The following is a 24,785-nucleotide window of genomic DNA, read 5'->3' on the forward strand; positions in this document are numbered from 1 at the left end:
AAGGCTGCAAGGGGGATGGTAGAAGGGTGCAAGGGGGATGGTGAATATGGTTACATTTTGGCCACCTCAATCACCAATACTGTGTACGCACAAGCCTAATTGCACTCATCCCATATGGTCCAGGTACACACACATGGACCATGCTCATTGTACAGGGAGTGAGAAAGTACTGACAACATAGCTGACACTGGGCCCTGGTATATGCAGCACCACGCCCTCCTGTGACCAGTCCAAACACTAACATTAGGACAACAAGGGCAGATATCTTGCACAGTAACTCACAACCACGGTCATGGCAGCATGCTCCATGGGGGGACAGCCACACCATGAGTGAGGCACAGTTGCAACTCACACGCCAAATATCAGCACAGCCTGTCACACACACCCCTTACCTAAACATAACAAGCTGGGCAAGTTAATGTAGTGCCCCACTGTCACAAACGTCATGTAACACAACAAATCCCGATCAGATGAAGCATTCCAGCAAGAAATGCACAGGGCTGATTCACAAGTCCCTTGCACTCATATCACGATGCCATAGCTACACCTTACTCACGCAGCAGACCCACAAATATTAGTGCAATGGTGCTGGGTATTGACAAGGTGATGCACCTGGGAGATGTACAACATTCTAAAGCACTGAGCCAGAAGTAGGTGTACTGGTTGTGGTGTGGTTGTGGTGTGGTGGGCAGTGGCTGTCCGTCACGGCACAGCAACATCTCCCAAAAGTGGCTGAATGAAATCTTAAACATTTCACTCTGCCACTTGTGTGCGCATGCTGCCTCAAAACCCTGTGCATGCCTGAAGCAGACGTAAGGATTGACAGAGCATTGTGCAGATAGGCCCACACAGAGCATTGCTGAATCTGCGTAGTACCAGCAACACAACTCCAGCAATGTGCCACTTCTGTGGCACAGATCCTTGATGCAGTAGTTCGGTATTTCCACCATTGTGATCTGCAGTGTTAATGTCTTGCATCCATGGTGGCATAGCTGTGGTGCACAATGACAGCCAAATCCCTGCTGATATGTCTGGCTGTGCCATTCATTGTAAATAGACCCTCACATTGAAATGAGTCATGAACACAGATCAGTGTGACATCACAAGTGAACAGTGAGCAAAATCATAAGCAGGTATAATAGTGATAAGGACAATGTACATGAAAAGTACATATTCAATTAAATGCCATTAACATTGTCTGTCTCTCACACCCACTGGGTAACGTGCGCAATCTAACCCCAACCAGGGGGAAGATGGATCACAGTCCCAGGCTCCACAGGACCCTGACCTCACAGAGGGCCATGCGCATCTCCCAGGTCACCTGGTCTAGATTCTTGCCATTGTGTGCAACAGCATCACCTTATTGACTGTCTGACTCCACCACATGGACTTGCTGGTCGCAGTGTCACCAATAATGCCAAACGCTGTGGTCTTGACTCTGTTGACTAAAACTGCAAGGCATCACATCTCCCTCTGTGAACTTTGTATTCCCTAGCAAAGATGCCTGTCTGAAGTACCGACAGAGAGAGCGGTGCTTCATTTCTTTCCTGAGCTGCAGCCAGGTGGGGTGAGGTCAGCACATCTTACACATCGGCATGCAACCGCATTTGTAAGAAGATACGGAAGGGTCCACCTAGGAGGTCCAGGTGACTTATATACCGGTATCTGAATGTGTATCATTTCTTTAGAACACTGTTTTTCTTATTTTGATTCACATTTTTGTGCAGTAGCAGTAGTCGTCTTTGACTAGGTCCTGAAGAAAGCAAGGCCACATGGCCATTATTTGCTGAAACATGTTGACCACGTTCCACTTCTAGACAGTTTATAAATTTTCTCTGTCTCTGCTATTTTTTAACATTGGCATTGGAAGCTACATCTGATTAAAAAAAAATTCTGCTTCCTAAACCAATTTTAATTACACTACCTTCTTTTCTTTTGTTACCACAGCTTTTTTGCACTGCACCCTAGTTGGTTACCCCATGAGCTACACCACTCATTTATATACAACTTATCGCTCCTGTGAAAATAGTGACCGCACACTGCCCACAGGAGGGTACCACTTTTCCATCCACTAGGCCCCTCTCTGTGTGTCATCAGGCAGTTTCCTGTTACGTGGGTCGCTGGAACCCCAAATGATGAAGGGCGGTTCCGAGTGGTGACTGATGGGTGTTCGAGACCATACACATGTTTGGCTCATTCTTATCATTTGAAAAAGTTTTTGAAATCTGGCCTGTGGTACTCGTTCCCATTCGACATCCAGATAATCCTTGTCATTGTTTCCTTGACCCTCTGATACTTTCTATGATATAAAACTTTGTATTCCCCACATGTTTGTACAGCACCTAACCCCTACTCACAATTTACTCACAAGATGGAGAATTAAAAATAACAAACACAATACGTATTGATGTTGAGTTATTTTTGATGTGAGTCAACGACATACATGTAGGGATATCTCAAAGTATGCCAGAGTGCTGAACAAACTCAAGCCATCCATACAGTGTGATCTGAGTCTGGTTGTGGACACACATAGTTCACAATGTATGATCAACTACATCCATTGAGGGAAATACTCACACGTGATGGTTACTATCTGCTGAGGGGAGGTGGGCTGGCTTGCCATACTGCTCTGACAGACAGTTACGGAAGAGTCTCATGAAGGTGTACAGGTCATGAGTAATGTAATGTGTCTGTCTCCAGTGAGGGACTACCAAGTCTCATTGTTGTTGTGGGCAAAATATCACCCGCATGCATTTGGACTGTGGAAGTGGTGAATGTTTCACAGGGCAAGGCAGGCTGGATGGACTACAGGCAATGGGTGTTGGATTGGAGACATCCATATATTGTGTTTTTTGGCCAGTGGTTGTGGAGTACCTACTGAGTGTGGCAGAGGAGTATGAAGGTGATCCTGCAGTTGACAGTGGGACCATCAATCAATCAGGATATTTGTTAATTATGCTACATACCTGTGAGCTTTTCAAGGGGCTGGGGGGAGGGGAGGAGACTGCTACTGATTAAAGAGTCAGGTCTTAAGGAGTTCTCTGGAGGCCACCATATCCTGGGTCTGACGTAAGTTGGTTTGGAGAGTGTTCCAGGTATTGGCGGCGAGGTGGGAGAAGGATCTTCCGCCGGCGGTGGTGGTGTTCCGGATGCGTGGAACTGTTGCGAGGGTGAGGTTAGCAGAGTGGAGGCTGCGGGTGGGGGTGTAGAAGCTGAGTTGGCCGATGAGGTATGCTGGTCTGGCGTTGTGTAGGGCTTTGTGTGCGTGGATGAGGAGTCTGAAGGTGATCCTCTTGTTGACGGTGAGCCAATGCAGGTCTCTCAGGTGCGGTGTGATGTGACTGCTTCGGGGGGAGTCCATGATCAGTGGTGCCGAGGCATTCTGGATGCGTTGCAGCCGTCTCAGGAGCTAGTTTGTTGTTCACGCATAGAGGGTGTTCCCGCAGTCCAGTGTGCTGGTGACGAGTGCCTGGGTGATGCTTATTCCTGTGTCGGAGGGGATCCAATTGAAGATCCTGCAGAGTATTTGGAGGGTGTTGAAGCATGACGCTGAGACAGCGTCCACTTGCTTGGTCATGGAGAGGGTGGAGTTGAGGATGACACCCAAGTTGTGTGCATGGTCGTTGGGTGCTGGGGCTGTTCCTAGTGATGTTGTCCACCAGGAATCGTCCCAGGATGATGGGGTGGTGCTGAGGATGAGGACCTCCGTCTTCTCTTAATTCAACGTCAGCCTGCTGACCTTCATCCATTCTGCAACGGCCTTCATTTCCCTGTGGAGGTTGGCTTTGGTGGTGTGGGGGGCATTGGTGAGGGATATGATCATTTTGGTGTCATTGGCATAGGAGATGATATTGAGGCTGTGTTGTCGAGCGACGTGGGCGAGTGGTGCCATGTAGATATTGAACAGCGTCGGGCTGAGGGATGATCCCTGTGGGACGCCGCAGATGATCTCGGTGGTATTTGAGCGGAAGGGTGGGAGGTGGACGCTTTGGGTACTGCCGGAGAGGAAGGACGTGGTCCAGGCCAGGGCCTTCTCTTGGATCCTAGCGTTGTGGTGGCGTGCTGTTAGGGTGCAGTGGCACACTGTGTCGAAGGCTGGTGATAGGTCCAGAAGGATGAGTGCGGCTGTTCCTCCTTTGTCCCTCAGAACCCAGATGTTGGTGGTGGTGGCGATGAGGGCGATCTCGGTGCTGTGGTTGCTGCAAAAGCCGGTCTGGGATGGATCCAGGATGTCGTTGCCTTCCAGGTAGTGGGTCAGCTGTCTGTTGACAATTTTCTCAGTGACTGTCACAGAGAAAGTGAGCAAGGAGATGTGCTGGAAGCTTTTGAGGTCATTGGGGTCCACCTTGGCTTTCTTCAGTAGGGTTTTGATCTTGGTGTGCTTCCAGCTCTCCGCAAAGGTTGCAGTCTTGAAGGAGAAGTTTATTGTCTATCGGAGATGGGGTGCGATGGCTGTGCTTGCTTTGTTGAAAACGTGGTGAGGGCATGGGTCAGATGGGGATCCGGAGTGGATGGAGTTCATGGTCTTGATGGCGTTTACTTTGCTGATGTTGGACCAGGCGGTCAGGCGAATGGTGCGGGTTGGGGTCGCAGGGGTAGTGATCTCGGCGGAGGATGAGGGGGTGTCGGTGTTGAAGCTGTTGTGGATGTCGGCGATCTTGCGCTCAAAGAAGCTGGCCAGTGAATTGCACAAGTCTTGTGATGGTGGAAATGTCGTTGGTGTTGGAGAGGTCTTTCACGATGTAGAATAGCCCTTTTGTGTTGTGTGTGTTGTTGAGTAGGTGGTCCCGGAAGGCGGTCATCTTGTTAGTCCTGATGAGTTGGCGGTGTTTGTGGGTGGTGTGCTTGTGGGATGTGCAGCTGTCTGCTGTTAGGTTGCAGAGCCAGTTCTCATACACTTCCGACAGGTGTGTTTTGAGACCTGGAGGTCTTCGGTCAACCAAGTGGCTTTCTTGTTGGTGTGATTAGTTGCGGAGGTCTTGTGAGGGGGCCAAGGGTGTCAGTGCAGTTGTTGATCTACTGTTTGAGTTTGATGGCGGCGGCGTTGAGCTCGGTGGGGTCGTTGGTTGGTCCCAGGGCGAGGGTGGTGGTCTGTTGGTCCTTGATGAGCTTGACCCAGCAGAGGCGTGGCAACTGTTGTGTGCAGTGTTGTTTGTTTGGCTTCCTTAATGTGAAGTGGACACATCAGTGGTCAGTCCAGTAATATTTGGTGGTGTGGTTGAATGAGACGTGGTGACTTGCGGAGAACATGGGGTCCAGTGTGTGTCCAGCGGCGTGGGTGGGTGTCGTCACGAGCTGTTTGAGTCAGAGTTTTGCGAGGTTGTCAATCAGGGCAGTGGAGTTGGCGTCGTTGTTGTTTGAAGTTCATGTCTCCGAGGAGGATGTAGTCTGTGGAGGTGAGGCCATGGGTGCTGATGAGGTGGGTGATGGTTTCGCTGAACTGTGCTCGGTTCCGGGTGGTCTGTAGACGACAGCTACTCAGAGGGTGGTGTTGAGGTTGGTGTGGACTGGAAGTGCATACGCTCAGCGGTGGTGAGGGTGTCGTCGGTGTTGGTCGTGACTCTGAGGGAGTCCTTGTGGATGATGGTGATTCCCCCTCCCACTCTGTTGGTGTTGTATCTGCGGGAGATTTTGTACCCCTCTTGGATGTCAATGGTGATGTCTGGTGTGGAGGTGACGTTCAGCCAGGTCTCCGTCAGGAAGGCGACATCGGGGGTGGTTGAGTCTAGGAGGTCCCAGAGTTTGATGGCGTGTTTGCAAGTGGAGCGGGTGTTGAGGAGGATGCAGCGGAGGTGGTGGGGTCTCTGGTCGATGGTTTTGTGGTCCGGATGCTGTATAAGCTGCAGTTGCGGCAGGTGAAGGGCCATTGGGTGTGCTTTGGGGTAACCCAGTAGCAGGAGGGATTGCCCCCGGGGTTGAGTGCGTGGAGGGTTCTGGATTCGTAGTGCAGTCTGATGTTGTGGGCACTTTGTGGTCCAGGGGTTCTGGCGCTGTGCGCGGTCCAGGCGCAGACGGTCCTGCTATTGCCATGGAGGTTGTGCAACTGTGGCACAGACAAGCTGTGGCCACCCTTAACAATGGACGGATGGATGGAGGAGCATATTGGAGGCGTGTGTGTGGCACAATCTGGGCACTGGGTGTTGCAGTGTCACTGGGGATGCAGCATCAGGAATGTGTGAACACATGATGGCAGAATGTGTGAGACACCATGGAAAAGTAGCACACAAAGACAAGGATATTTACAAAGCAACATGTGACATGTGTATGGAAAAGAAGGAGTGTCTGGTTACTCATGGGTCACTGCTAGAACATTGGTGAACAATCACCAAATATGACGGGCCCAGGGTCATGCACCAAAAGGACAAGCGGGGCACAGGCCAAACAGCGTCAGCATGTGTTGCATGACAGTTGTGGCTATCAAGCAAAAAAAAGTACATACAGAAGCATGTATGCCAATCACATAATGGACCATGACCTATCACAAACACCATGCATGTTGACACAGCACACATAACCACATATGCACTAACATTGTAAAGTATGCCATAGATTACACATGCAGACTGACAAGACATCTGCGGAACAGTAATGGGGCACAATGTACACTTGGAAATACTTTTACAACCGAAATGGTTCCAGTTCGTTCTGAGGCCATGCTGCTGTAGACAATGTACATGGCCAGTGGCATAGCTCTGTAGGAAATGACTGTCATGCAATGAGGGTACCTGTAATGCTGCTGAAACTATCTCCACACTACTGACCGGGACTGTTGGTATCTTTGACCCTCAGATTTGTGTGATGCTGAAAGGGGTCCACCTCCAGATAGCCCATTGGTCTGAGTATGATTGACAGACTCAATAGGGTGATCAGACGAGGGAAGGAGAGGATGGGAACAGCAGGGAGGGAGATCTGAAACAAAGGTAAACAAGCATAACAATTCAATAAATCTTGGCACTGTATCACATTATACCGCATGACATATACTGTAACACTAACACCTGTGTCCTTTAACTACAGCCACTGTAGCCTATTTGTGAGCACAGGCTTTGAAATGATACTACATCTGCGGTTTGAACTGGGACACATGAAAGGTAGCAGAGTTTGTCACCTAAATGAAGGGGGTCTAACGCTCACCAGGCTGCTTCAATGCAATTTGAACCATGCGATCATCAAGTTACTTATAGACTAATGATGTTGAAGAAATCATTAGTCACAGGACGGCTACCAGTTAGCTTTAAGGAAGCTCGGGTGAAACCGCTAATAAAGAAAGTAGGCGCAGACCCCAAAGTGTTGAAAAATTATAGGCCAATCTCCCAGCTACCATTCCTGTCCAAAGTTCTTGAGCAACATGTGCTGATATCCCTGGCATCATTCCTGGAGTCTAACCATCTTCTCCATGAGATGCAGGCAGGGTTTCGAGCACATCACAGCACCGAGTTGGTCATGCTCTCGGTGCTGGATGACCTTAGATTGTTGGCTGACAGCAAAAAACCAAGCGCGCTGATACTTTTAGATCTGTCAGCGGCGTTTGATACTGTCAGCCATACTCTACTTTTGGACAGGTTGGCTAGTTTTGGGTTTCGGGACTCAGCATATCAATGGTTGGAATCTTTCCTATCTGGAGATTTACCGGCCTGAAAGAAGTCTGAGGTCCTCTGAGGCTCAACTGCTCGTGTGCCCTAGGTTTAAACTGGCCACAAAGGGTGGAAGATCTTTTTCGGTTCTACTGCCTAGGATTTGGAATAAACTGCCTGAGGTTCTTCGTAAAGATGGGAACCGGCTCTACTTTAGGAAGACCCTAAAGACTATCTTATTCAGAGCAGCGCTGAGCCCACTATAGTCTCCACTCGTTCCCCCATTGCTGATTAGGTTGCTATGTTTTTGTGGTCAAAAGCGCCCTGAGACCTGTCGGTGATTTGGCGCTATATAAACCCACATTAACAATAACAATGATAGAGGCTCCAAGAAATAAGTAAATTCAATGTGTAGCACTGCTACTCACACATAGCCAAAAAACTGTAGTCAGCCCTGGGAATCAGTGAGGGTCAAGAATGTAACATACAAATCACCCGCAAGAGCCGTACTTCGCTCATGCAAGGAGGAAGGGAATTATTTGAAACACAATGAAGCCTAGCAAGAGCCAGTCATTGGCTCTTCCAACTGTGCCTTACAATGCCAAACATGACAGGCAGGTGTGACCAAACTCTACAGAGAGTAATGATGCACAAAGCCAATAAACCACCCCTACCGTGACTAGTATATGCAGCACGGCACAAGAGATTGCTGGGATTAACGTCAAATGACTGGTGTAACGGAAGCGTTAACAATTTCCAGAGCACTACGTTGGTACGTCATCAGTGCAACATTCCTGGGATAATGGAAAAAGAAAGTTAACATGAAGTTACCAAGAAGGCTTGCAAATCAGTGTTCTTCACCAGCAGTGATGTAGCGACCTGACAGTGACATTACATACTGGCTCAAGGGGTAATGCATCCATACGAACAGACTCACTGGACATTTGTCAGAGCATGTGGGACATACACTGGCCCACACCTTCACAACATGTCATTAGGTAAACCAAACTGTACTGGCCCACAACATAAATGTGATGAGGCAGACACATCCTGCTGCACACAGTGATGGTGCAATTCCACACAGAGCCTGTGTTTGTGATGTCACACACAATGTAAACCGGTGACATCCGCAATGTGTCTGGCCCAAGGTTTAAACACATTGATGCATTCACCAGAGTCAACACTCAACAACAGATGACTGACAAGAAGGGTGTCTGTCCAGTCATGGGAGTGTTGCAACATGCATCTTGATCCATGTTTATGACACGTGTGTATGCTTCTACAACATGCACAGAAACAGTTCCCACACATTCCCAAAGCATACTGACTCAAAAAAGCCTGTTTAGCTATCTTACCCAAACGGACATTTCAACAAGTCTGTGCATGGAACGCTGATTCGACACATGTTGCAATCATCAGGATGAATAGCAGGAGTACCAAGATGACACGAACAGACAACAGGCAGAGCTACCTGGTAATGACAGGCACACAAGGGTACACATTAATAATATTTCCATATAGACATGGTCATGTTAAACAAATCACAATGTAGTACACATGTACATTCTGAATTCACTCATTGCACATATCCGTGTGTCATGACATCATCCCTTGTGTGATACATCACAACAAACATCAAAGTGACTTCGCACACAGTCAGCTGGACACACAGTATGCAGCACATGCCACTTAATGCCACTAGCTTGCACACAAATGCTCAGTGACTCACCATTAAGAGAAGAAGTTACGTATGAGCTGACTCCATATATCATCCTCCTCTTCCTCCTCATCACTTTCATCGTGGCCATGGCCGGCATCCTCAAAGGGTAGATGTTCCAGCTCGTAAGGATCCAGGTAGAGTGGCACGGCCTTCTCAACTGCCATGTTGTGCAGCATGCAGCACATGATGAAGATGTTACACACCTTGACCGGGGCGTAGGGGAGGGATCCGCCGGTCTTATCAAGGCACTGGAATCGGCTCTTCAGGAGTCCAAACATACGCTCTGTCACTCGCCTTGTCTGTCCGTGTGCTCCGCAACTCAAGAACAGCTGCAGACCAGCGGTACAACAATGCAGTGTCATGAGCCACGGCATGTAGGGATATCCAGCGTCTCCTACAAATATACAACGTGTTATAATTTGGGTAATGCCATCCTGTCAGAGCAAGCAAGAAGTGAAACATACAGGACAAACTTAGTATACCCACCAACAAGACAAGCCTGATCGTTACGCGGCTGCAGCATCATCTGTGGTACCCGGCTGCACCTCATGATGAAAGCATCATGGCACGATCCTGGAAAACATGCACAAACATGGGAAATCAGCATGTTAGCAAGACACACCACCAGGGCATTTATTGAGTGGTAATGTTTCCTATTGTGTTAGGCCTGCTCCTGAGCCTGTGGTGGCACCAAAGCCACATGTGTACCATCAATGGCCCCAATGATATGTGGCATCCCTCCCAAGGCATAGAATTCACCCTTTACATCTGTTAACTCTTCAGGTTTAGGAAATTTGATGAATTAATCAATGTGCTCTAACATGGCAGCTAACACATCACGTAGGACACGGCTGAACATGGTTTGTGACATACCCCCCACATCTGCAATGGTAAATTGAAACGTACCTGTGGCAAAAAAAGGTAGGGCTGCCATCACCTTTAGCTTTGGTGTCAGCGCAGTTGGATACCTGTGTCGCGGTTGGAGATGTGGTTCCAGCCTGTCCAACAAGTTCTGAATCAAAACGCGAGTGAATCTGTACCATCTGATGCAATCACGTTCCCTCATGGTCTCCAAGTTGGGAAAAGGCCTTGATAGAGGGGGTGCCCTGCAGGTCATATTTGGAAAGAATGGATAACAACTGTCAGACAACAACTATTCCAATGTACATGGCACATGCAACACTGCTACTACACATCAAGTTACTATGGGGTCTAGTGTATGCAATAAATCCTCGAAACATATGCCAGCTTCTTGGCACTCCAAACAAATCACAGACACATCTGTTGTTTTTGAACAAAAAATCACATGCACACCAAAGAGCTGCTGGGCTGCTCGGAGTGAGCAGAACAAGATATCACAGGAGTGACACACGTCACCAGACCTGCATTAGAAGGTTGTCATCCCATAAAGACAGCTGACTGCAAGGCACCGAGCCAGGTTACAGGGAATATCTATTGGACATATCCTAGAACTTGCTAATAATGGTGTGTATGTGACAACGCAACACCACAGCAATTGTCACAATGTAGTCATGTATCACTCAGCAGTCTGTGAAGTGTGCTGCTTTGCTGTCTTCACGAGGAAAGGAAAGTCCTCTGAACATAAAACCCTGTTTGTCTGGCCGCCGCCTCCCCTCAACGAGGACTCGCTGGGGTGAGCGCGCCCTGCAATCGGCAGGACTATCCAAACGCTCCCAGCTAGAGTCCCCAGGGTAGAGGCTAGGGGCAAATACCATCAGCGAGCCGGGGGACTGCGAGGACCAGCATTCTCCATGCACCTTAGCTGGTTCCTCTTCCCCCGGCGGCCACGCCCACGGACACGCCCACCGCCTACCTGCATTTAACCTTTCGCGACACCCGCTTCGCGGGTGCCGCTCACTCATCAGTCTGTGAAGTGTGCTGCTTTGCTGTCTTCACGAGGAAAGGAAAGTCCTCTGAACATCAAACCCTGTTTGTCTGGCCGCCGCCTCCCCTCAACGAGGACTCGCTGGTGTGAGCGCGTCCTGCAATCGGCAGGACTATCCAAACGCTCCCAGCTAGAGTCCTCAGGGTAGAGGCTAGGGGCAAATACCATCAGCGAGCCGGGGGACTGCGAGGACCAGCATTCTCCACGCACCTTAGCTGGTTCCTCTTCCCCCGGCGGCCATGCCCACGGACACGCCCACCGCCTACCTGCATTTAACCTTTCGCGACACCCGCTTCGCGGGTGCCGCTCACTCAGCAGTCTGTGAAGTGTGCTGCTTTGCTGTCTTCATGAGGAAAGGAAAGTCCTCTGAACATCAAACCCTGTTTGTCTGGCCGCCGCCTCCCCTCAACGAGGACTCGCTTGTGTGAGCGCGTCCTGCAATCGGCAGGACTATCCAAACGCTCCCAGCTAGAGTCCCAAGGGTAGAGGCTAGGGGCAAATACCATCAGCGAGCCGGGGGACTGCGAGGACCAGCATTCTCCACGCACCTTAGCTGGTTCCTCTTCCCCCGGCGGCCACGCCCACGGACACGCCCACCGCCTACAAGTATATAAATAAAACCAATAGAACCGCGACGCGGGACGCGCGCGGGGCGGAGCTCGGGGCGAAGACCGGGCAAAGAGCGGGCCGTTTGAGGCCGTTCGAGAACGTAAGAGACCGGTGCGGGCCCCTTCCCTAACCTTTACATTTTCGTACCTCTATCACAGGAACTTACATAAGCTATCTTACGGCACTCAACTATCCCTCTAATAACATCAACTAAAGTCCTGGCACAGCCAATTTAGGGAAAATGAACACGAGGGAAAGCAAACAAAAAAAACTGAAAAAGACAGAGATAGGAGAACTATTGTTGGGTCCAATGGATGATTTTATTACCAAAGCTAATACATTCATTGACCAAAGCATCAGCCTGATTGAGGGTAGAGTATCAACTGAACTTGCGATTGCAAGGCGATCCTCATTGGGCCTACTAGCAATTGCAAGAACACCAGAAATACACTGTCCCTCAATCCAAACCATAGTGGCCAACAATAGGCTTAGCCTTCCAAATGTCGTAGACCTTTCAGCCTCAAAACTCTCTGTAACTTTCTCAGAGAGCGAGTTAGAGAAAACACCTGAAATATTCCCTGATCATACCCCGGAAAAAGTAAGACAAGCAAGAGGGAGGAGGGAGGAAGCCATAAAAAAAGGAAAGATACGGAAAAGGTAGATAATACTGCAAATAAGGAAACGGACGATCATACTGATTTGATTGACATCACAAATTCGGTAGGTCCATCTTACCAAATCCCTGACTCAGCCAACAACTGTGTAACGATTCATCAACCACCACAGAATATCCCAGATACTATCACCCAAGAATCCCCACCCTCCTCAATAATTGGCAAGGACAATGGAGCATCAAGGCTAATAAAGGAAATAGCTTCCCTGCTAGATTCCTATGTTCGCCCAATAGAAACTAGACTGCTTAACATCGAGTCGCAATTGACAAAACTCGCTGGCTGCCCTAATCCAAAAATCACACAGGGAGTGCAAAAAACGGGGATAAATAACTTGTTCACATTAGGCCCACAAAAGAAAGCTACAACTTTAGCCTGCCCGTCGCCTAAACAACAACCGACAGCAAAGGGTCCTACAATAGCAAAAGTTCCCACAGTACCGAAACCCACTCCCAATGTTCTTACAATTCCCCCTCAGACTAATACGGCACCAAAAACACCGTTACCAAATACGCCAGCTATAAAAACACCGGCCCCCAAAACTCCTGCTATTAAAAAAACAATTCCCCCACCAAATAAAGGAGCTATGAGAGGGACCATTGGTAGCAGGCCCCCCCTAAATCTGCCACCTGAGGCATGTCCATACGTAGTAGTGATGACGGGGGTACCTGAACTAATGGGGGAGGGGGCAGAACCAAACTGGTCGTTAAAAAATAAGGTACAACATTGGCTGAACATAAATCGACCCACTCCGCCAAACTGGATAACTAGGATAACATCAGTACGCAGGACCCCTTGGGTGGGACATAGGAAAAAAAGCATACAGGGAGATTGTATAGTGATCACCTTTGAGGACCCAAGCGTAATAGAGCACATTTGTTCTTGGGAATACCACAATACAAGCGGCGGGATCGATACAAAAACCCTTTCCTTTTTTTACCCAAAAAGACACAATAACAACTACTCCCAAGAATTTGATAATATTTGGCGTAAAGCAGTCCCACAACCATGGGAGCAAGATTTCGCTGGGTATAAAACATCTCAACGAGAGAGAGACCATGATAATTCTTGGTGGTCAGCTAATCAGAACTACCAACCCCACGAGGGTCCGTGGCAGACTGTGGGCCCACAAAATAGAGGCAAACTGGGAACAGTGGGGTAGATCGCGTTACCAACCACACAGACCTATCTATAGAGAAACCCCACACTGGGAAAACTGGTCGGGTATTCCCACCATGAATCGGTTTACGCTTGGAAATGGTCGACTGACCACTAGCCGAAACCCTGAACCCCCCACAGGCTTTTCTTGCCTTAGCCCCAGATCCACCAAGGGGTGAGACAGCAGACCCATTAAAGAATACATTACGGATTCCTGTCATTTTCTGGAACATCGCAGGCCTCCGACCGAAAATAGAGGATGGTTCTGCTGCCCACTTTTTGGAGGAAGGTAAACTTATATGCCTGCAGGAAACATGGGCCATGACGGCCCTACACCTTGTGGGTTATAAGACATACTTTTCCCCTGCCCTACCAAGTAGTGCAGGCAGACCCAGGGGGGGTCTGGTAACTTACATAGACAACACAATAACAGACCTAAAGGTACTAGAGGTAGAATCTTTCCCAAATTTCCAACTGTTTTCACTCATGATAGGGAAAAAACATACCATTATCTTAATAAATCTTTATAATAATTTAGAGGATGACCATCTACTTAACATTCTCTCCTCAATCCAAGAAAAAATTGCCCATCAGAGACAACTACATGGAAAAAAGGGCAATTTTCACATATTATGGGGAGGGGATTTTAATCTACACCCCTGCCCTTTATCGGGTAATCAGATCTGTGGAATGGTGGATGAACACGAGAATCCTCTCGTACATTTCCTCCATTCACGGACGGGGCTAGCTCTGAATAACCTACTTTCAGATCTGGAACTATCAATAATAAACCCAATACAACTAACAAAGAATCTACTAGAACCTACCTACCGGGGGAGGGGACATGAGACTACAGTTGATTATATAGTCCTGACAGAAGGTCTGAAACATCTAAGTAGGGACTTTAAAATTATGGAAAATATCCTAAGTGATCACTCTGCGCTCAGGCTGAATCTACAGCTGAACCACCCAGTATTTCACCTGACAGAAATAGCAAACACTCTCTCCCAAAATAGGCTTGAACTGGGCAAAAGAAACGGATACACCATAAAATGGGAAAAGGTGGACCCCAACAAGCTGACTAGTACAATAATAAAGACTGCTTACAACAATATAATGACATGCTTAGATCCATCATCAGATGATAATCTAATTCTGAAAAATTTTAAGTTAATACTAGATCAAATAAAAATACTGTTGACCAGAACATCTAAACAAAACAGCCTTAGCACTACAGGTTGGTTCAACCATGAATGCACTAAGGCGCAAACAAACTTAAGAAAGGCGCTTGGTAAATCGAGCAGAGATCAGCTAGAGATACATCTCAGGCGAGAGTATAACAAGGTCAGAAAGACAAGGAAAAAAGAGCTGAAACTGACCCTATGGGATGATTTGCATAAAAGCGCACTCAAGAAAGACAGTCAGTCCTTTTGGCGAATAGTGAAGTCTCTCCTTCTATCGGATTCCACATCAGATCGACGTTGCTATTGACGAGGTAACCTGGGTAAACCATTTTTCAAAAATCTTCGAACTAACACCTTTAACAGGAGAACTCCAACATATTGTCTCTCCGGTAGTATACCCAATAGCGATAGTTTTCGAGCTACAAGACCTCGAAATGGCACTGCAGTTGAGTAAGAGTGGCAAGGCACCTGGCCCCGACGGGGTCCCAGTAGACCTATTTAAACATCTTCCTGATCTCTGGGCCCCCATACTCACCCGAGTTTGCACTGCAGAGGCGAAAATGGGATTGTTGGAGTCATGGTCAAGTTCTATTATGGTCCCCATCTTCAAAAAAGGGGATCGCCAAGAACCGAAATGTTATCGCCCTATCTCGCTGTTAGACTCTCTGGGCAAGGTAGTTGGAAGAGTAGTCCTAGAAAAATTACAGCAATGGGCAAAAGATAAAAATATTCTTTCGGATTTACAATTCGGATTTAGGGAAGGACTTGGAACTGTGGAACAGGCCCTTAACTTAAGCATGATAGTTTCCAAATACATCCACGCAAAGCCAGGGACAATGTACATGGTATACGTGGACTTGTCCTCCGCGTTTGATTGCGTCTCTCATGCAAAGCTTTGGACCCTGCTAGGAAAAATAGGGGTGGATCCGCCCCTTTTGGATTTTCTAAGGGAGCTATATGGTGAAGCCTCTGCAAGAGTACGCTACGGAATAAAAGGAGAGCTGACTGCATCATTCAGAGTAGAGCGAGGAGTAAGACAGGGATGTGTCTTAGCCCCTTTCCTCTTCTCCCTGTATACCAACGGATTGGAGGAGATGATGTTGAGGGGGGGGCAGGACCTACCCAGATTGAAACATCGCCTGATCCCCGCACTGCTTTATGCGGACGATGCAGTTATTCTAGCACGTACCCCTATCGAGCTCCAGAAATCTCTATCCAAGTATGCCGATTTTATGGGCGCCCTAGATCTACATATAAATGTAAAAAAAACATTTGTTATGGTAGCTGGCGGACAACGAAAATCAACAAAGTCTATTTATTTAAAAGATCAAAAAGTTGAAAGGACCTCACAGTACCCTTACTTGGGCATTATGATAGATGAATGTCTAAACTGGAAGGCTGCTATTGAAGCCAGGAGACATCAGTTCAAAAGAGCAATTGTAGCACTGATGAATTTTTCACAAAGACTTGGAAAGCGACCACCAGTTGAATTGTTAAAGATCTATGCTGCAAAATGCCAATCCATCGCCCTTTATGGGGCAGGGATTTGGGGACACACACCCATTGGCTCATTGCAAATAGAAGAAAATACTTTTATGGGATTCCTCTTATCCACACCAAAAGGCACTTCCATCTATGCTTCCCATATGGAACTGGGAATCCCATATATAGAAAATCTGATAAAGATTCAGCCACTGCTACTTTGGAGACGAATCTGGTTGTCGGACGATAATCTGCTGACCAAAAACATCTTACAGGACTCCATGGCATTGGACGGCGCACATAAAATAGCATGGCTTACCTATATCAGACACTTTTTTTCTGATCTGGGCTTACAAAAGTACTATTCCACCCCAGAAAAATTAACTGAAATATCTAAGAAAGATCTGAAACTAATAGCGTTAAGCCATCTAGAGTCCCTGAGGCTGACTCTGCTATCGACCAAAAAATCTGCGCTTCATGCAAACATGATACAACATAAACCGAAAATCCAGCTCTATTTGACATTAGAATTTACAACATATGAAGAAAATGCTCCTGACAAGGTTCAGATTGAATCTTTTTCACAGACTAGTGGCTTTTCCAGAAAAGAACACTTGGGACTCAAACTTGGTCCTCTGCCCATGTGACGATAGGTCTCACCAGTCATGTATCCATACAATTTTGTTTTGCAAATTTTTCCATACCCATAGAAAAATCTGGCTAATTCCTTTATTAAAGGACTGGGGTTACAGACAGTGCCGCCCAGCCATGCTAGCACTTCAGATGTTGGACTCGGAACGTACGTGCTATCATGTACTTAACTTCCTAAAGTGCATTATGAGACATAGGAATAACTTGTAAAAGTTAAAAGTAAATTACATGAGACCTTTTATTTCATATCTTGCTCAAGAATCACACAGGACTCCGGTCATATTATTGTTTTTAAGTATTAAGTTCTTTTTCCTTTTTATACAAATGTGTATGTATACTGTGATAACTTTTATGGTTTTCCACTGGTAAAAAACCGAATAAAGAAATATATTATTATTAGTCATGTATCCATGGTGATCAATGATGTATGATGCCATCAGACAAAAACGCCATTGACAAAGCACATGTGGCATGGTGTGCGTACATGCGAAACCATTTCAGTCACAACACAGACCCATAATAGATGCACCAACAGCAGATGCATGCAGATGCATTTAACAGACCAAAAACAGCAAATTCAATCTTTACCATGACACACACATTATATTGTTACATACGGGACATGATGAGCGTCAAATAGTCCAATGCAAAAGTGCCACGGTCCCTGGCATCATGAGGCAGGTGCCCGTAGTGCTGACTGTGCCATCCCAGTGTTGATGTGCATGACAATATGTGCATGATGATACCAATGGGACTAGTGGAAAGGTGATGTGTAACACATAATGCACCATCACACATCACATGTGTCAACAGGTCATCACACATCGATTGTGCAACGTGATCTGATATCCTGTGCTATATCAGTGCCTGGCACACCTAGGGCATGCTCATTTAAGTATGCCAATTTCAACAATTCATATTGTCACCGAAAGTGATCAATTATTTAACTGGAAGCAAGGTACATACAGTTTTTCATACTGTTTTATTATTTTCAAAAGAGTCAAAGAATGAATTTATCAACATGGCAACAGAATACTACTATAAGTAATTGATTTTCAGTAGTATTTTTGACACCTTCTGCACATTACATGGAAAAAATAAAGTACCATGCACCATCAAATATAACACAGTCATACGAATTTATCTAACATCAATGATATTAGAAACGGCAGAACGGCGTCATGCGTCGACGTTTCGGTCCTCCTTGGTTAATCAATCCATAGGACCATCCTCAGGACCCGTTGCACATAGTATATCTACAGATAAATATATACATAAAAATATATTTTTACATTTATACAACAACCTAGCATTCCAAAGATCGTCTAATCACCACAAAGGAAAACACATGGATCCATCAAAGTGAACCAAAAACCAATTAAAACCATTAAAAACCCACCACCAAGGGTGCCTGGTATATACAATATCGAGTAACTCAAGGTCTTACCACCAACCACCAGCCGGTGGATGTGACGCCTCAGAGGCAAAAATCTTTTTAAATCTGAAAGAAAAACCAAACAAACCATCTACCTATTCTACATAGCCATTTTCCTTTGCCATAAGGACCAGTGACCAAAAACAGTAGTCCTCATACTTACAGATCTATCAACTCACTCCTGTTTAACAACTGGGACGCTCCCTGAAATACAAAGTCATTCAAGAGTTCAGTCAATTCACCCCAGGCCTTCTCAACTATTCACCATAACGTGAGCCAAGTCATAGCAATACTTACAATGCCCACTCTTCGATGTATTCTTCAATTATCTGAAACCCAAACAGACTCATTACCATCTGCACTCTACAGTGGACAAAGTAATCGCTTGTCCGATTCAAAAACTCACTTTTTAAGTTAACACACCCGGAAGCGCCGGGCTCGGCACTCCCTGACCGTGAAGGCATGAGGAAGAGAGACGTGTGTGCGTTAAAAGAAAAGTGAGTTTTTGAATCGGACAAAGTGAGTGAGTTTTTGAATGGTCCTTATGGCAAAGGAAAATGGCTATGTAGAATAGGTAGATGGTTTGTTTGGTTTTTCTTTCAGATTTAAAAAGATTTTTGCCTCTGAGGCGTCACATCCACCGGCTGGTGGTTGGTGGTAAGACCTTGAGTTACTCGATATTGTATATACCAGGCACCGTTGGTGGTGGGTTTTTAATGGTTTTAATTGGTTTTTGGTTCACTTTGATGGATCCATGTGTTTTCCTTTGTGGTGATTAGACGATCTTTGGAATGCTAGGTTGTTGTATAAATGTAAAAATATATTTTTATGTATATATTTATCTGTAGATATACTATGTGCAACGGGTCCTGAGGATGGTCCTATGGATTGATTAACCAAGGAGGACCGAAACGTCGACGCATGACGCCGTTCTGCCGTTTCTAATATCATTGATGTTAGATAAATTCGTATGACTGTGTTATATTTGATGGTGCATGGTACTTTATTTTTTCCATGTAATGTGCAGAAGGTGTCAAAAATACTACTGAAAATCAATTACTTATAGTAGTATTCTGTTGCCATGTTGATAAATTCATTCTTTGACTCTTTTGAAAATAATAAAACAGTATGAAAAACTGTATGTACCTTGCTTCCAGTTAAATAATTGATCACTTTCGGTGACAATATGAATTGTTGAAATTGGTGAAAACGATTCCTTTGAGGATAATTGTGTATGTGTTATTGATTATACCCAGTCCTCATGGGATTATTGGGTGGCTCTGTTTGTATACATTTAAGTATGCGACATCCCTGCCATGTTTGCGTGACGTTTCACTAATGTAATGGTGCCATACGCGATCAAACCGTACCTCGAGCTTGCGTGCTTGTCTGCGAGACGTTCCACCATTGCAATTGTGCCATACGCGAGCGGACCGTACCCCGACATTGTGTGCGTAAGTGCGGGACATTTCACCATTGCAATGGTGTCATACGCGAGCGGACCGTACCCCGACAGTATGTGCGTGTGTGCGGGACGTTTCACCATTGCATTGTGAAAGACACATTCAGGCGTGCAATACCTTGGTGGCTTCATTCACAAATGTCCTGAGATGCAACAGTGTTTCCTCCAGGCTGACAGCTGAATGTACTCACAGAAGTTCATGACTTGTGGGGACCTGTGGTGATATTCAAGAAATTATGTTTCTGACCTCATGGACATTCAAGTATGTGAATGTTCCTTGTCATCTGGGTGAGTGTGTATGTGATGTGTTGCACCACAGCTACATGGCGTATGCATCAGCTCTGCCCATCTGATGTGACAAGTGAACAGTGCTGTGTGCCTGACTAGCAAAGTTAGCACGACACCTGTGACACCTCTATGTGAAGTGGCACATGTGCAAAGTGATGGTTGTACCTACTGTGGTCAGTGACAGGCAAATGATCTGTGCCAGGGTATATCTGTCTGGTCTGCTGAGGGTTGTTAAGTGGATTAGGAAATGTAACTGCTTGCCACGTGCTATCCCACACCCTGTAGTTGCATGTGGTGTACAGTGTGTGCTATGATCAGTGAGTGTGTTGCCCCTCTTATGCCATCTGTTGTCTTTCATAGGCATGTAGTGCATTGGGGTTTGCCCACAGGCCAAATTCACATGTACAATGATGCAAGTCCTGTCAGCATCCTATGGCCTGTTCTCATCATCAATGTAGTGCATGTGTGTCTCTGGGAAATGGAGCAGCTGTAGTGATGTTGTTTCACTTTGTCTTCCTGACAGGTAACTGCCTACGAGAATGGGGAGATCTGGTTGGACGTTGCCAGGGCTGTCAGGTCTGTGGGGGGCCCTCGCCGGCAGATTCCGAACATAAGTAAAAGGTGGCAGGACATCCGGTGCTGGACCTGGCGTATCGCCCAGGTCCAGCTGAAGTGGTCACCTCCACGCCGGCATGGTGGAAGCCGTCATCTCACTCCCCACATTCTCCGGGTCCTGGAAGTGGTCTTTCCCGACCTACATAGGCAGTTGCAGGAAAGACAGCAGCAAGAAGGGGGTATGTGCATGGCTGTTTGTAGTGTTGTGTGTCAGCTGCGACTTGAGGTGCTCTGAAGCCTGGAAATACTCCCACAGTTGGGGTGTCTGGTCAGCCAGGCTATTTGTGCACTGTAGTTTCAATGCCCCATATTCAGATGGTGTCCGTTTTCATCCCTCACCCCCTTCCTCCACATGTGTCCCCAGGTCTGTGTTTTTGGGCATTTGCACAAGTTTTTCTAGGGTGCCAGGTAATTAGACTGCACATTGATTTTCACAGTATGTGGCAGGGAGGTCTGTGACATGTGTTGGTACCTTGCCTGTCCCATGACCTGTACACTGTATTTGTACTTCATATTTGTTTGCCCTGATGATGCGTCGCAACATAGTAGTGTGAGGTTTGAAATGCACACCCTTGCAGCATGCATGACCCATGTTGTGTTCTCAGACCTGATGTACATACTTTGTGAGATATGTATAGTGCCATGACGGTTATTGATGGTGCAGTCAGCTCATTCTATAACCACAGATCAATGTGCCCACTACAGTCACCAGACACACCCTGGACTCCTAGTCATGTGTGTCATGCAAAACTATGCCCATTCAATGTGTGTTCATCATGGCTCTGCCTCAGTGACATTGGAGCCTGGCATAGTTTGTATGAAACCTGTGTCTTCTACATGTACCCACTGGACATGAATACAAGATTTGGCTTGTGCATGGTTTCACTGGGCAGTGCCTGTGTGCCTATTCACAACAATCTGTGGTTGTTTGTTTGTGACTAATATGTATTGCCATCCCCACGAGGTGAGCTTGTGTTACTTTTCGACTAGTTGCTGCACAGTTTTGTGTACCCTGATTCAGATTTTTCACTTCTTGATCGGTATCAATCACATTGACTGAGGGATGGGGGTGTTTTGCAGGGATGTCTAATGGGCCTGCCTGACTTTGCCTTGCCAGGTGTGACCTGTGTGAGGGCATTGGATGGCTGATGTTTCACCATGCACTTCCCCTGTGATGGTGGGCAGTGTTTTTATTTTATGCTTGACAGCCGATGTAATTATTTTCAAAATATGATTGTGCCTCATTCTTTTTTCCCACATGTATGTAGTTGTGGTGGAATGCTGTTTTGTGTTAGTGTGCACACTAGTGTTGTCATTTAGCCTGGGGATGAGGGTGTGTTCACGATGCAGGTATGATTTTGTTGTTTCACATTAGCAGGCCCATTAGCTTGAGCATTGTCCAGATTTAGGACTTGTGGGCCACTTCACATGACAGCCAGTAGGTCTTATGTGCAAGCAACTGCATGATCAGGTACCAGATGCCCCTGTGAGGACTTACATATATCAAGTTGACTCACATTAATGATTGTACCCTGGCACTCCCAAAAACGAGTCATTATTTCTTTATGTTTTGAATGTGTACATATGACGATTTGTGTAAGTTACACTTATGTGCCTGCATGATAGTTGTCTCACAAGGTAGTGCACACGAAACAACATTAGCTAATTTTGTGTTACAAGCTGGCAGCGTTTGAATGAGCCCAGTGTTAGTGATTAAGGTTGTGCGTTGATCTCCATATACATGTCCACACAGTGGTTTTGGCGTCTTGCAACTCCTTTGTTCTCAATTGTACAGACTAATGTGTGTCAAGCCATCAAGACCCCCGTTGGGGGGGGGTGATGGCCGCCTGAGCCCTCGGCTCCGCCGACCCTTCCGCTTCCCTCCCGTACCGCTTCTTCTCCTGAGTGCTATTTTGTTCCTGTTGTGCGGTATCGGGTTCGGGAAGCGACGCTGTTTCCAACGCAGTGCTCCCCGTTGGTTTCCCTGCGATTGAAGTGGCAGGACGCCCTGCTATCCTGCTGGTGTCCGAAGAGGGGGACCGATCCTTTGTTCTCGGCTGCGCCCGGCCGGACGACAACAACATCGGCCATTGAAGGGAGGGCGGCATCGGCTGGCGAGACGCGGCGGCGGTTCTGGGTCTTCCGCTGCGGCGCAACGATCTTCCCTTTGGTTTCCACGCTTTGAAGGCTCCATTGCTGGCGCTGCGACATTTGTATCCTTCTCCCCTGATGACTCAGTGAATCTTCTTGTCTTTGAGCGGAGTGTTGGGGGCCATTTTGGACGGAGTGATTAGCGCCGGCATTGCCGAACTGGTCTTTGCCGTGGGCGCCTCTCACAACTGACATTGTGTTGCCATTGAACGCGGCGCTGAAATGGAAGGTGCTGCTCTGGTCCCCACGCCCTGGCTGTACTTGTCGGGGAGCCGAATTGATGACCGACTGCGGGGAGGCTGCGCCAGCGATCGAGACCGGGGGTTGCCACACGTCTGTGAGCCCCATGTGCAGGGGGCGGAGGTATCACCCTTTTTCGAGGCGCCCTTGATTATCAGTGATGTTTTGAGTGCTCTGGCAGACCTGCATGATGCCCTGTTTTATAACGCTTGTGATCTGGAGGACCGATTGTGTGACATTTTGCCCCCACTCTCCTCGCCTGACCGAGCTGGCGCTCACGTGCGAAGCGTTTTGCCACATCCTGGGCTCGACTATTGCGAGCCGCCTCTTCAGAGACGCGTGGAGATGCTGAGGTTGAGGGAATCAAACAACATCGCGACTCTGCCGGTCACAGCAATGGTGGATGGTTTGCGCCCTGCGCTTTTACAGATGCTGGGGAATCACCTTTGGAAGCCAGGTCTGATACCTCCGTCGAGATCTATTGGTGAGACTGACAATCTTATTCTGGACATGTTGCCTGCGCCTGGGTTGACTCGCTTTGGTGGACTGCTGCAGTGTGCTGGCCCGTGCTGTGCCTTTCTGGATCACAATGCCCTGAGTCGGATGGATATAGGTGGATGGTGCCTTGGATGGTGCCTCGTCTTGTTGTGGTTATTCTGGCTGCCTCCCCTGTTCCGTAGGGCCACTTCGTTACTGTACTTCATTGGCACGCTGGCTCGCAAGGGACAAGGTTGACTCTGTTTTTCCCCTTCTTATTTGTCGATGATGGATAGACAGGGGAGCTGGACGTTGGCTATGTTTTGATAAGGGGTCGGGGGTGGGGTGGCCGATAGTATTCCTGCTGGCTGTCCTGGGTTCGTGTGGATGGCCCTCCTCCGGTAATACATGTTTCCTTCTTTTTTCTTCTCTTTTCTTTCTTCTTCATTTCGGGTACTCTTTTGGGGCGACAGGCACACTGCGAGGGGTGGTAGGCCGTAGCCTCTGCATGCGTGTAGGGTGGGGGGATGTTCTTTTGTCCTTTTTGGTTTCTATGGGCCTTTATTTCTCTTTATTTTATATTCCTTTTTCTTTCCCCTTTTTCTTGGGTCATTGGTGTTAGTTGTCAGGGGGTGGGTAGCAACTGGCACACAACGTGTTATGCGATTGTCTATCCTTATGTGCTGTTTTAGTGCCGCCATTTTGATGATGTTTCCATGCTTGCTGGATTTCTGGCTGTGCGTTGCCCACTTCGAATTTGTTTAGTATGTTCGGTCTTTGATCCTTTCTAGTCTTTTCCAGCTTAATATTCTTCATTTAAAAAGTTAAAAAAGAAAAACCTTTAAAACTGAACCTTTCCTTCTCCTGCTCCCCAGTAGTGCGTAATTTTTCCAGTGTAACTCGACTCTACTGTATCTTGTTTAAGTACTACTGCGGTGCCATATTGTTTGCTGATGTGCTCCAATACGTTATTGAGGCCGGCCGGATGGTTGTAGGCCCGTATTTGTTTCATGACATTGTGCAATAAAGGTTTAAAAAAAAAAAAAAAAAAAAGACCCCCGTTGGGCCATGTATATGGCAAATCTGCAACACCATTTATTCCTACCAGTAAACATAGACACATTCATTGAATGTGTCTATGTTTATTGAGTGCATTTCCTTG

Source organism: Lissotriton helveticus, chromosome 3_2, assembly GCF_964261635.1.
Source record: "Lissotriton helveticus chromosome 3_2, aLisHel1.1, whole genome shotgun sequence".
In the NCBI taxonomy this organism is placed as follows: Eukaryota; Metazoa; Chordata; class Amphibia; order Caudata; family Salamandridae; genus Lissotriton; species Lissotriton helveticus.